At 47.3% G+C, this 13,720-nt stretch overlaps 1 protein-coding gene and 1 long non-coding RNA gene across 3 annotated transcripts in view; both read right to left on the bottom strand.

The window, feature by feature from the left end:
• PLEKHG2 (pleckstrin homology and RhoGEF domain containing G2) overlaps positions 1 to 2,707 on the bottom strand; it is a 75,633-nt gene extending 72,926 nt beyond the window's left edge. Inside the window, exon 1 of one of the 2 annotated variants that reach the window (XM_081200140.1) lies at positions 2,244 to 2,707. The gene's annotated coding sequence lies outside the window, so the exon portion shown is untranslated. The remainder of the gene's footprint in view (positions 1 to 2,243) is intronic. The other variant, XM_081200141.1, reaches the window with a different exon arrangement.
• Positions 1 to 13,383, bottom strand: part of LOC308590684 — a 90,495-nt gene extending 77,112 nt beyond the window's left edge. Inside the window, exon 1 of the long non-coding RNA XR_014009873.1 lies at positions 13,084 to 13,383. This is a non-coding gene — a long non-coding RNA (uncharacterized lncRNA). The remainder of the gene's footprint in view (positions 1 to 13,083) is intronic.
• Positions 13,384 to 13,720: the final 337 nt, after the last annotated feature.

Raw genomic sequence — 13,720 nt, forward strand, 5'->3', positions numbered from 1 at the left:
TTAGAATGGACCAACGAACTGTCCGACTCATTCTGACGCAGGTTCTTCTGTTCCCAACTGTTACCCAAGATAAAAATGGTGCTCTTTTATTCTGGATTAATGCTCCCAGGGTGTGGAGTGTGAAAGATGGGTGCTTTGGTTCCGTAGGTAAAGGTAAAGGTAAAGGGACCCCTGCCCATTAGGTCCAGTCGTGGCCGACTCTGGGGTTGCGGCGCTCATCTCACTTTATTGGCTGAGGGAGCCAGCGTACAGCTTCCGGGTCGTGTGGCCACCATGACTAAGCCGCTTCTGGTGAACCAGAGCAGTGAACGGAAACGCCGTTTACCTTCCCGCCGGAGTGGTACCTATTTATCTACTTGCACTTTGACGTGCTTTTGAAGGAAAAAGCCGGAGCAGGGACCGAGCAACGGGCACTCACTCCATCGCGGGGATTCGAACCACCGACCTTCTGATCGGCAAGTCCTAGGCTCTGTGGTTTAACCCACAGCGCCACCCGCATCCCTTTGGTTCCGTAGAGACAAGCATAAACCGTGCATCAGAGACCCACCCTGCAACTGGGCATTTTGAGCGCAAAAATAAGCCTTTTTCCACCACTCTTGATGGAGAGATCAGCTGGACAGTTCCACTGCCCAGCCCTTACTTGAAACTAGTGAGTTTCAATTAGTTCAACTGAGTTTCCTTGTGGGAAAGATGCTCAATGTTGCAGCATCGGGGTGGAGCATAGGAGTCATTGAAGAAGAAGGCGACCCAGCCCAAAGAGAGGCGACGGCAGCAGCGGTTCTTGCAAAAGAACAGCAACTGGAATCAGGTGAGGAACACAGAACTGTAAGGTTGGGAGGGGTCCTCCAGCGGTCATCTAGCCCAACCCACTGCAAGGCAGGAATCTCAGCTAAAGAATCCCTGATGACCATAAAAACCTCTGTTTAAAAATCACCAGTGAAAAAGAGTCCATCACCTTCTGAGGAAGTCCTGCCCTCAAAAAGTCGTTCCTAAGGTTTAGCCGGAAACTTGAAATTTGAACCCACAGCCTCAGGTCCTCCCTTCCGGAGCTGCAAAAAAAAAGCAAGCCTGCCCTCCAAAACCTCTTCCTTGGGGGCCTTAGCCCCACAACCTGCTTTTCGGTACCAAAGCTCCGCTCTGGGGAAACGGCAAGGGTGCCTCTGAACATGCGCAGAGCGCCCAACTCCTCCCAACGCCAGCAGCGGGCTGATGAGAGCCAGGCCCCCAGAAATGCGTGACCAAAGTTTATGAGAGGAGAGGGGAGCGTGACTTCGCGGCGCAGCGGAGGGGAGGATTCCTGGCACCAGAACTTTAAAAGGCCATGCTGGGGATTAAAGAGGCCTGCCCCACAGAAGCCTGTGTGCCGGGGAGGAGGCGCCGCTCCTGCGAGGCAGTGTCCCTCAGTTCAAAGGCAGGCCAGTTATTCATCACATTTACGCCCAGCGTGTTTTACAATCCTGCCTTGCATTCTTCCCGGGACGCCTGTGCCCCACCGCACCCCACGGCCGCAGATGGAGGAAAGCAGGCCCAAGACCACGTGACGCCTAACCAGCTGTGTACCTCATAGAGCATGTGCAGAGTGCCCTTGTTTATTTATTGAGTCGCTGCATATGTACCCTTCCAAGGAGCTCAAGGCAGTGGCGTTATGCCCACCCTCGGCAAAACCCCACAACAATCCTGCGAGGTTGGCTGAGAGGCAGGGAGTTCCAGGGCCAAGCGAGGGATTTGAACTCTGGTCTCCTAGGTCCTGCTCTAACCACTGCACCACCCTGCCTCTCTCAACCACACCTGAAAGCAAGCCTCTGTTTAACCATATGAAACCTCAAAAACTCCCAGCACAAAGCTCTTTTGTGTTGGAAATTTTTGAGGGTTGCTTTTTTAACAAAAAGAAATTTTGGGGGAGAGATAAAGAGGTCCAGCTTAAATCTACCTGGAAGGTACACAGTCTTTGGCCTGAAAGTGCTTTTAATCCACACTAAGCCGCACTGGCTATTACTAAGTGCACCTGTGAGCAAAAAGCACTCTGGACATGCTCTTGAAAAACCCCTTTGTATTCCAACATTCGCCTCTCTGCCAGGATCAAAAAACCCAAACCTTCCAGCAGAGCCAATGGGAGCAAGCTCCCCAGGAAACTCAAGGGGGCTTACTTCCGAGTAAGACATCCATGCATGCATTACACACACATACACCCCGGACATTTTTGGGGATCCGCTGTTTCCAAAGCGCATCGACGCGCGACTCACCCTGCCAGATTGTGCCGGAGCCGGAGTCTTCGCGTCTCCCGGTTCTCAGTTCCCAGTCCAAACCATCACCGCTGCCTCTGCCATGCTGCCTGGGGATACTGGCCGAGCCCCGCCGGGCGTGGGAAGGAAGGGAAACGCTTCTGGCTCTCAAATCCAGCTTGTAGAAAGAATAATAATTAAAAAAACGCCTTCCTTTGACTGCACACACTCGGAGAGGTCTTTCTCGCTTTCTCTCTCTTTCTTTCTCCCCCGCCCCTAGAGCTTTTGGGGAGAGGGGGGTGGGGGCTAAGCCAGACCACCCCCCAAGCCTCCTCTTCCAGGTTCCCCACCCCTCCTTTTCTTGCAGATTTCTGGGGGTTTGGGAGATTTCTGGAGAGAGACAAATATAGCCACCTCTCCTCTCTTTTTTTGGAGACCAGGCGCGCAACAGATCCCAGCTGGAGGAACTGGGAGATGGGAGAGGAAGGTGGGGGGGAGGGAGAAAGGAAGGGGGAGGGGAGAGGGGGTGGAGGGAAGGAGGTGGGGGGAGAGGAGAATAAGCAAATGAAGGGAGGGGGGAATGTTGCACGGAGGGGGGGGTGGCGAGGGAGAGGAGGAGGGAAGAAAAAGCCGAGCAAGAAATTCTCTCACACTCACTTCTGTTGGAGAGTTTCCTGTGCGCAGACAGATGCGGGAGGGCGGGCTTTTAACTCCTCGCTCTCCAGACTGGCAAAGCTGCTACGTTTTCCTGGACAAAGACAAAGACCAAAAAAAGAGGTCCCTGGTCGAGTTTTTTTGTTCTAACACGTGGAAGCTGAACCTCGAACATCCAAACGCGCGATGCATCCCCCCGGCGCGTAATTCCTTACCAAAATAATAATAGCAATCTTTGCTGATGGTGGTGCTGTAAGTTTGGCTAGAATTGGCGCAGAGGCTTCTCACCCACAAGTAATTTTCTGGTGCTGCAGCTTTGGAAGAAGCGCGGCGAGATTTTTTCTGAGCATGCACAAAGTGCATTTAAAACTCGTTGGCGGGCGGAACTGTCAGCTTGGCCGGAATCGGCACAAAAGCTTCCCCCTGCTACACAACCCATACTTAATTTTCTGGTGCCACAGCCGAGCCCCGGGGCTTTGGAAAAAGGGTGGCGAGGGTTTCCCTGGGCATGCACAAAGTGCATTTAAAACTCGTTGGCTGTTGTCAGATGGTAGCCGTGTTGGTCTGACGCAGTCGAAATAAACATCTGGTATCTGAAGAAGTGTGCATGCACACGAAAGCTTATACCCAGAACAAACTTAGTTGGTCTCTAAGGTGCTACTGGACAATTTTTTAATTTTTTAATTTATTACGTTGGCTGGTGGTACTGTAAGATTGGCTGGAATTAGCTTGGAGGGTTTTCACCACCATTGCCACGATTGTTTTCCCGGTGCTACCTGGAACTTGTGAAGAAACATGAGAGTTTCTCTGAGCATGTACAAAGTGGTTTTTTAAAATAATAATAATAAAGTTTGCTGGTGGTACTGTAAATCTGGCTAGAACTTGCACAGAGGCTTCCCGCCACAATTATCATTCTGGTGTTGCAGCTGAGCCTTGTGACTTGTGAAGGAACATGGCAAAGGTTTCTCTGAGCAGCCACAAAGTGCATGTTCCCCAAAAAAACACACCCAAAACACCTTCCTTGTTGAGAAAATGCCAGAGCTTACCCCACATGCTTGGCATTCAAGGCCAATGTCCCTGAGTCAGAAAAGGCTTCCCACACCCTTTTGCTTGGAAAATAAACAGTGACTAGACTACAGGCTCTGGTAGCTGCGAAGACATTCCGATGGATGACTGAGAACTGGTAGCTGCTGGTGAAAAGCGAAACACGCTTTATTTCTCAGCCTCGGGTCTCCAGATGTTGTTGGACCAGATGTTGTTGAAGCCAAGTTACAGGGAACCAGGCAGAGGGCCTTCTCGGTAGTGGCGCCTTCCCTGTGGAACACCCTCCCACCAGATGTCAAAGAGAACAACAACTACCAGGCTTTTAGAAGACATCTGAAGGCAGCCCTGTTTCGGGAAGCTTTTAATGTTTGATGTATTATAGTATTTTAATATTCTTTTGGAAGCCGCCCAGAGTGGCTGGGGAAGCCCAGCCAGATGGGCGGGGTATAAATAATATATTATTATTATTATTATTATTATTATTATTATTATTATTATTATTATTATTATTATTGGACTACAAATCCCATCACCCCCAGCTAGCAGGACCAGTGGTCAGGGATGATGGGAGTTGTAGTCCAACAACATCTGGTGGTTCAAGGCTGAGAAAGACTCCCCTGCAATATGGGAAAGCGGGGAGGAGACGTCTAGTTCAAACAAACCGAAAACATTCCTCAGATGCGAGGAACTTAACATTACGCATATAAATCTGCAAATACATTCCAAAGGTCTATTTTTAGGTTTCCGATAGGCCGCACACACCAGTGGGGACGTTGGACTAAATTATGTCAATTTTGTTTTCTATCGGTTTCCAGTTTTCCCAGCCTTAAATTCATTTCCACATCAGCTTGAAATTTTGCTTCTGAGCCTTGCAAAAAACAAACAAAAACCACCGGCATTTTTAGTGTGGATTTCCCCCCAAACAGACACATTTTCGCATGCAATTTCTGCAGCCCATCCTGTGGATTATAGCCAATTCGCTTTTACTCAGAGTAGACCCATTGAAATGAATGGAACCAAGTCAGGCATTCTTTTCTCAGTGAGCGTGAGCCTGCGTACAAGCAAGTGCATTTTTGCACCTAGTTTCGGGTTGGAGACTCAACATTGCAAGATGTGGTTCATGTGTTGTTTCTGGGAAAGTGCAGATTGGATTTTGTTCAAAACCTGAACCAAACTTCTCAGCTGACGCTTGAGCGCACTGAATGATCCAACTCTGCAACATTTGCCACCAAGATGACTCAACACTGCCTTCCCTTTAGTTTCTACTGTATTGTTTTATTTATTATTTAATTTATGTCTCATTTTCCTGTTAATTATGTTGTTTCGAATGTGCATTTTATATTTGATCTTCCTCTGCAACTTTTTATTTTGGAATTCTTTCTTTGATGTATTAATGGGGGCCGTGAACTGCTTCGAGGTGTTTTTCTTTAAAATATAAAGCAGTATAGGAACGAAATTAACAGCAGTCACAACATTTATATAACCCCAGAATGTAAGAAAAAGGGTTCAATAATATAAACACAAGAAATGCCTGCTGGATCAGACCAATGCCACCCCCCACCCCCGGTCCAGCTTCTTCTCCTTCTTCTGCAATCCCTTATAGCCGAGTAAGAGTGTCTTCCATGAACACGGTCTTAACAGCGAGTCCGTAAGTGACTGTGGAGGCCAGTTCTGGATCCACACCTCCTTCCACAGTAGGGACATGGGTTTCCGGGCGGGAGTTGATCCCGGTGTGGATTTGCCAAGCATGCCTTCCTCTTAGCACGTTTCTCCCTTGTGTCCTGAGTTCGAGTGTCTTCAAAGCCCAGGACACCTTTGGTCAAGGCTGTTCTCCAACTGGAGCGCTCACAGGCCAGTGTTTCCCAGTTGTTGGTGTTTATACTTCATTTTTTTAGATTTGCCTTGAGAGAGTCTTTAAACCTCTTTTGTTGACCACCAGCATTACGCTTTTCATTTTAAAGTTGGGAATAGAGTAGTTGCTTTGGAAGACGATCATCAGGCATCCGCACAACACGACCAGTCCAACGAAGTTGATGTTGAAGAATCATTGCTTCCACTCTAGGAATCTTTGCAAACTATTCCGAACTTAAGACTGGAAAGCATAATGCTGGTGGTCAACAAAAGAGGTTTAAAGACTCCCTGGAAAAGGCCCTGATGCTGGGAAAGATGGAGGGCACAGGGAGAAGGGGACGACGGAGGACGAGATGGTGGGACAGTGTTCTCGAAGCTACCAGTATGAGTTTGACCAAACTGCGGGAGGCAGTGGAAGACAGGAGTGCCTGGCGTGCTCTGGTCCAGGGGGTCACGAAGAGGCGGACACGACTAAACGACTAAACAACAACAACATGTTCCTGATCACTCTCACAGTTTCATTTATTTGTTTATTTGTTTATTTATTATTATTATTATTATTATTATTATTATTATTATTATTATTTTATCCCCCTTTTCCCTGACTGGGACTCCAGGCACCTTAACAGCTACAATTTCATTTCATCCCATTTATCTGTTGAAGGCGTTCGACACCTCGCACATTTTTCTTCACAACACTCCTGCGAGGTAGGCTGGGCAGAGAGGTTGCAATTGGTTCAAGGCAAGCAATGTCGATGTGCGCAGGACGTCTGTGGGTGCAGCGAGAGCAAACACGGGAGAAGCTTCTTGATGTTCCTGTTTCAGAAGTTCCAGAAGTCCATTCCAAAACCAGAACGTTCCAAAACCAAGGCACACTTTCCCGTAGAAAGTAATGCACAACGGATTAATCTGTTCCAGACACTTTTAAAAGCAACCCCCGAAACAGCAATTTAACATGAACTTTACTATCTAACGAGACCATTGATCCATAAAATGAAAGCAATAAACAATGTACTGCAGTTGCACAATCAATCAGTCAGTAGCTGAACCGGGTTCCACACAGTCACACAAAAAGCCGCAAAAACAAAAACACAAAATAAATAGCAAAAACATACAGACACTCAAAACGGAAGTGTGGCGCTCACATCGGACACGTAACACTCAAATCGGAAGCACGACACTCAAATCGGAAGCGTAACACTCAAATCGGACGTGTAACACTCAAATCGGAAGCACGACACTCAAATCGGAGCGCGTTCATCTTCTGAAAAAAGTTTGCAAACCGGAACACTTAATTCCGGGTTTGCAGCGTTTGGCTTCCAAGTTGTTTGCGTACCAAGGCATTTGAGAACCAAGCAACCACTGTATAGCCTTTTCCTCCGCCAGCCCATTGTGTTTTAATTGTAAGACCTGGGATCTTAGGATGACAGGCGGGCGATTAATAGTGACAACCACAATAATAAATTCCGCATTTAAAACAGCATTCACAATGCAGGGAACGGCTTCCTCCCAGGAAGGTGTTTTCATGTCTCAACCAAGGCCATGCCAGAACTTGCCTGTGATCAGGAGACGAGGTACGTAGGTATCACAAAACACATCTCTTTTCCCTGTTACAGATAGGTAGCCGTGTTGGTCTGCCATAGTCAAAATAAAAAAATTCCTTCCAGTAGCACCTTAAAGACCGACTAAGTTAGTTCTTGGTATGAGCTTTCGTGTGCATGCACACTTCTTCAGATACACTGAAACAGAAGTTGCCAGATCCTTCTACATAGTGAGAAGGTGGGGAGGGGTATTACTCAGAAGGGTGGTGGGAATGGGAGATTGGCAGATAGCTGAGATGAGCCTGTTGACGACTCTTAACAACTGCATTAGGTCTTACAGGAAAAGGCAAGGGGTGAGAAGGTGAGAAATGGCTTAGTCATGTATAATGAGATAAGAATCCAGTGTATCTGAAGAAGTGTGCATGCACACGAAAGCTCACACCAAGAACTAACTTAGTTGGTCTTTAAGGTGCTACTGGAAGGAATTTTTTTATTTTGACTCTTTTCCCTGTTTCAGTTTCAAACCTCAAGCTGTTGGCATGGGGGCTTTCATTGCCATTTGCATCGACACTTGGCTGATGCCAACTCTCTGGAGAAACCAGATGGGACCTCTCTCCCGTTCCAGGAGGGAAGCAGGTTGCAACCGACAGGACTTCCAAGGGAAGTTTTTAAAAATGTCTAATGTTTTATTAAGTTTTTATCTATGTTGGAAGCTGCCCAGAGTGGCTGGGGCAAGCCGGTCAGATGGGTGGGATGCCAATAATAAAATGGTTACTATTATTATGATTATGGAATAGGACGTCCCTGTTTTCATCAGATAAATGTAGGAGTGCACAGGCAAAACAGAGTAAAAGGACCCAGGACGAGAGGGTGGGGGCAGTAGAGTCCAGTGGTCAGAGCAGTTGTGCCAAGAGAAGAATGGCAGCACAGCAGCTTCCTTAAGGCCTTGAAATATACTCCGAGTCGAGAGTGGATTTCATGCTCTTTATTCAGCTCATAGTGGTGAGGAGGAAAAATGGAAGTTCCCCCAGAATGTCTGCTTTATATACATTATATACACAATGGGCCCCACGTGATTGGCTAATTCCGGGATTCTCCTGTAGGCCAATCAGGTTGCGGGTTCACTTCCACCTGGCGCTGGATTGGGTGGCTCCTGTGGACCAATCAGACTGCTGCATTCTGGATCCTATTCAACTCAGTACATAACAGGCCTCTTTCAGGACAGGTGCAGATTGTTGGATCTGGGCCTAGGCACCATTTAAAGCAGCGTTCTTCCACCTTGGGTCTCCAAATGTTGTTGGACTACAACTCCCATGGTCCATGACCATTGCCTAAGCTGCTTGGGGATTATGGGAGTTGTAGTCCAACAAACATTTGGGGACACAAGGTTATTTTTTATTTTATTTTGTGAAATTTATGTACACCACTTGAGTGTAAAAAACACACACACACTTTTAAAGCTGTCGAAGGACACTGGTTTCAATCACACCGAAAAACCAGCCCTCCAGCCCTAAACCAAGATTCGTGGGAACTGTAGCAGACCCCCACAATTCCCTCCACACCCTTAGCAAACTACAGTTCCCAGGATTGCTTTTGTGCTTTCATTGTGCTCCACATGCACAGTGAGTTAGAGTCCCTCCACCGTTCCCGAGAGCCAAAGCAAAGTTTGGCCAGCGATGACTCTGGCACGTACCCCCAAGGCCTCTGCAAGGCGACGGATGAGACAGGCCTCCGCGGCAGCAGGAGAAGTAAATAGGATCCAGATGGACGAGGGAATGTGCGGCTCGCTCGCTTGCCTGCACACGCAAGCATTGCGTGGGAGAAAAGCGAGATCGCTCGTAAACGGAGGCAAGGCAAGCGAAAGAGAAGGGAGGCAGAGAACGGAGACAAGGACTCAGGAAGGAAGAAGGAAAACAGCCCTTTCTTATTCTATATAATTAGCATTCCTATCTCACCTCCTTCTCAAAAAGCAGAGACATCCCTTGCTGACAAAAATCCATATAGTTCAAGCTCTGGTTTTCCCAGTAGTGGTGTATGGGAGTGAGAGGTGGACCATCAAGAAGGCTGATGGCCGAAGAATGGATGCTTTTGAATTATGGTGCTGGAGGAGACTAAACGGCCTCAGTCCAGTATCCCTGAAGGAGCTGACATTCTGCATGGACTGGTTGCACGGCAACATGTTCAAATGGTTTGAGATACAGTGGTGCCCCGCAAGACGAAATTAATTCGTTCCGCAAGTTTTTTCGTCTAGCGAATTTTTCGTCTTGCGAATCACGAAATCCCATAGGAATGCATTGAAAATCAATTAATGCGTTCCTATGGTCAAAAAAAGTCCAAACAAAGCCAAATTTGGTACAACAACAGTTTATTAACTGCTCTTTAAAGTCACACATACTGTAAAGAGCAGTTCAAAAACTGAAGGGAAAATAAATTAACTTTATAAACAAAACATGTCTTTGTTTTTAGACAAAGGAAACAAAGTCGCGAGACGTTTTCGTCTTGCGAAACAAGCCCATAGGGAAATTCGTCTTGCGAGGCAAATCGAAAACGGAAAAACCTTTCGTCTAGCGAGTTTTTTGTCTTGCGAGGCATTCGTCTTGCGAGGTACCAATGTACCTATGAGGTCCATCAATTACCATCTAGCATATATTCAACACAAAAAGCGGCGACAATTTGTTGTGGACAAAGGACAGCTGGACATAGAAAGGGCCCCATTACCTTCAGGAGCTGAGGGCCTCATCAAACCTAAATCCAGCCCTGATCACTCTTTAAATGTATGGTGTGAACACCACTAGAATTTAACCCTGCTCCTCATTCTGCCGGTAGCATCCTAAGTTCTCTCTCAGCTCCCTTTGGAAAATTGTGTTGTTGTTTAGTCATTTAGTCGTGTCATGGACCAGAGCACGCCAGGCACTCCTGTCTTCCACTGCCTCCCGCAGTTTGGTCAAACTCATGTTCGTGGCTTCCAGAACACTGTCCCACCATCTCGTCCTCTGTCCTCCCCTTCTCCTTGTGCCCTCCATCTTTCCCAACATCAGGGTCTTTTCCAGGGAGTCTTCTCTTCTCCTGAGGTGGCCAAAGTCTTGGAGCCTCAGCTTCAGGATCTGTCCTTCCAGTGAGCACTCAGGGCTGATTTCCTTCAGAATGGAGAGGTTTGATCTTCTTGCAGTCCATGGGACTCTCCAGAGTCTCCTCCAGCACCATAATTGAAAAGCATCCATTCTTCGGCGATCAGCCTTCTTGATGGTCCAGCTCTCACTTCCATACATCACTACTGGGAAAACCATAGCTTTTTCTATACGGACCTTGGTCGGCAAGGCAGTGATCCATGAAGGGGATCGGAAAATGAGTAGGAGGCAAAGAGAGGCAGGGAATTAGGGGAGGGAGTGGTAATGAACACAGAGGTGGGAACTGCCGTCAGGTGCAACCCAAATATCGTGTAACTCTTTACCCAAGCTGTCAGTCAAGGCTGCCTCGCACAGGCCCCGTAGTCCTCCCACAGGAAATGTTGCCACCTGCAATTCAGTAGGCAAAGCTCATTTTCCTTCCGCGTTTTGACATAGCCATACCGATGTGGCAATTCTCATTGCGTTTGTGCAGGCCGCCCAAGATGCTGACTCACTGCATCAGGGTTGGGTGTGCCTCCAGAGTCGACTGGCGCACCTTGCCATACTGGACTACCCTACAGGGCTGTTGTACTGCGAGCGCATCCTTCAGGGAGTCTCCTAGCAACTCTCAGACCCTGAACAAACTATATTGAGGTTGAATCCTGACAGGACAGAAGTTCTGTTTTGGGGGGACAGGAGGCAGGCAGGTGTGGGGGACTCCCTGGTCCTGAATGTGGCAACTGTGCCCCTGAAGGACCAGGTGCGCAGCCTGGGAGTCATTTTGGACTCACAGCTGTCCATGGAGGCGGAGGTCAGTTCTGTGTCCAGGGCGGCTGTCTACCAGCTCCATCTCGTACGCAGGATGAGACCCTCCCTGCCCACGGACTGTCTCGCCAGAGTGGTGCATGTTCTAGTTATCTCCCGCTTGGACTACTGCAATGCGCTCTACGTGGGGCTACCTTTGAAGGTGACATGGAAACTGCAACTAATCCAGAATGTGGCAGCTAGGCTGGGGACTGGGAGCGGCCGCAGAGACCACATAACACCGTCCTGAAAGACCTACATTGGCTCCCAGTACGTTTCCAAGCACAATTCAAAGTGTTGGTGCTGACCTTTAAAGCCCTAAATGACCTCAGTCCAATATGTCTGAAGGAGCGTCTCCACCCCCATCATTCTGCCTGGACACTGTGGTCCAGTGCTGAGGGCCTTCTGGCGGTTCCCTCGCTGTGAGAAGCCAAGTTACAGGGAACCAGGCAGAGGGCCTTCTCGGTGGTGGCGCCCGCCAGGTGGAACACCCTCCTATCAGATGTCAAAGAAATAAACAACTACCAGACTTTTAGAAGACATCTGAAGGCAGCCCTGTTTAGGGAAGCTTTTAATGTTTGATGCATTATGGTATTTTAATATTTTGTTGGAAGCCGCCCAGAGTGGCTGGGGAAGCCCAGCCAGATGGATGGGGTATAAATAATAAATTGTTGTTGTTGTTGTTGTTGTTGTTGTTGTTGTTGTTGTTGTTGTTGTTGTTGTTGTTATCACGTATATTTCTCTGGATTTTTTTTTTTGGGGGGGGGGAGAATTGGGCCATTTAAAGTGGCACAGTGCTGCTTTAAACGCCTTGTGCAGATGGGACCTAGGAGCCTGGCATCGCAGCCTCTGCTTTCTCAGACGGCTTCCCGGCTGGCACGGCCTCTCTCCAGAGAAGCACAAAGGCCCGATTCATGGCTTGAAACACCTTTTCCAAGACAAGAGGAAAAGGAGAAGGCTCTCTCTCTCTCTCTCTCTCTCTCTCTCTCTCTCTCACCCACAAGCACAATTGTTGCCAGTCAACACAGGCTTGCGACTGAGCCCCTTTTGCCAGCTTAGGGGAGGAAGGAGGGTATAGTGGCTAGGGCAGAAGACGCTTCCAGCCATGGCTCCTAGGCAGGATGCCTGTTCTCTGCCCCCACTGTCAGAAGCCCCATGATTCTGAGTACCGGTTGCTTTAAAAAAATATGTATAATATATTGAGCTTATTATAGTAAAGGAAAGGAAAGAAGAAAAAAGAAGAAAAAGAAAGAACAGGAAAATGGGGAATACATAAAAAAAAAACGTTTTGGTAAGCAGAGGAAAACAGCAGTAACAAAATAACCATAAAATATAATTAAGGATACAAAAGTATACAGTTTATATGTAGATGGATAAACTGTTTTCTCAAGTATATATATATATTATTATTATTTTTCAAATTTTTTTATTGGTTTTCACATTTATCACATAAAAAAGAAACAAGAAACAAGAAAAAAGAAAAACATTACAAAACAAAACACAAAAACAAAGAAAAAGACATAAAAAAGAATTATTACTTCCAGTTCCTAATTTCCTTACATTGATAACTGACTTCCTCAAATCCCCTCTAACTGAATTTCATTACATCACCTGTTTAGCAGTTCTCCAAATTCATATTTCTAATAGTATTTAACTTCTTTCAATTACTAACCTTTTCTCCTTTATTAATATTCTAATCCTTAATATTTATTAACAACTTATTCTTATTCTACCCCTAAGCCTATTTATTACTTCCAAGAAATTTCTCTTTATCTTATATCATGTTTTCTCAAGTATATATTAAGCCACGTGTCACTATGGTTTCAACAAATACCGTATTTTTTGCACCATAACACTCACTCATAAAGGTAAAGGGACCCCTGACCATTAGGTCCAGTCGTGGCCGACTCTGGGGTTGCGGCGCTCATCTCGCTTTACTGGCCGAGGGAGCCGGCATACAGCTTCCGGGTCATGTGGCCAGCAGGACTAAGCCGCTTCTGGCGAACCAGAGCAGCGCACGGAAACGCCGTTTACCTTCCCGCCGGAGTGGTACCTATTTATCTACTTGCACTTTGATGTGCTTTCAAACTGCTAGGTTGGCAGGAGCAGGGACCGAGCAACGGGAGCTCACCCCGTCACGGGGATTCGAACCGCCGACCTTCTGATTGGCATGCCCAAGAGGCTCAGGGGTTTAGATCACAGCTCCACCCACGTCCCTTTTACCCTATATATAGTAAGGAACAAACCAGTGATATTTGAGGGAGCAGGCTAGCAGGTGTGGCCCATGACTTACATCATAGGAGCCGACACAACACAAAATTTGAACCGCTGACCTTCTGATCGGCAAGTCCTAGGCTCTGTGGTTTAACCCACAGCGCCACCTGCATCCCTTTTATACATCCTAATATCCCCCCAAAAAAAAACACCAAACACCTTTGCCCATACCAGTTGAACCACAGTAGGGGAGAATTGCTCTTGTTCTGAAGTTTCCCATAAT

This window comes from Podarcis bocagei, assembly GCF_964188305.1.
Source record: "Podarcis bocagei genome assembly, chromosome: 7".
NCBI lineage: Eukaryota > Metazoa > Chordata > Lepidosauria > Squamata > Lacertidae > Podarcis > Podarcis bocagei.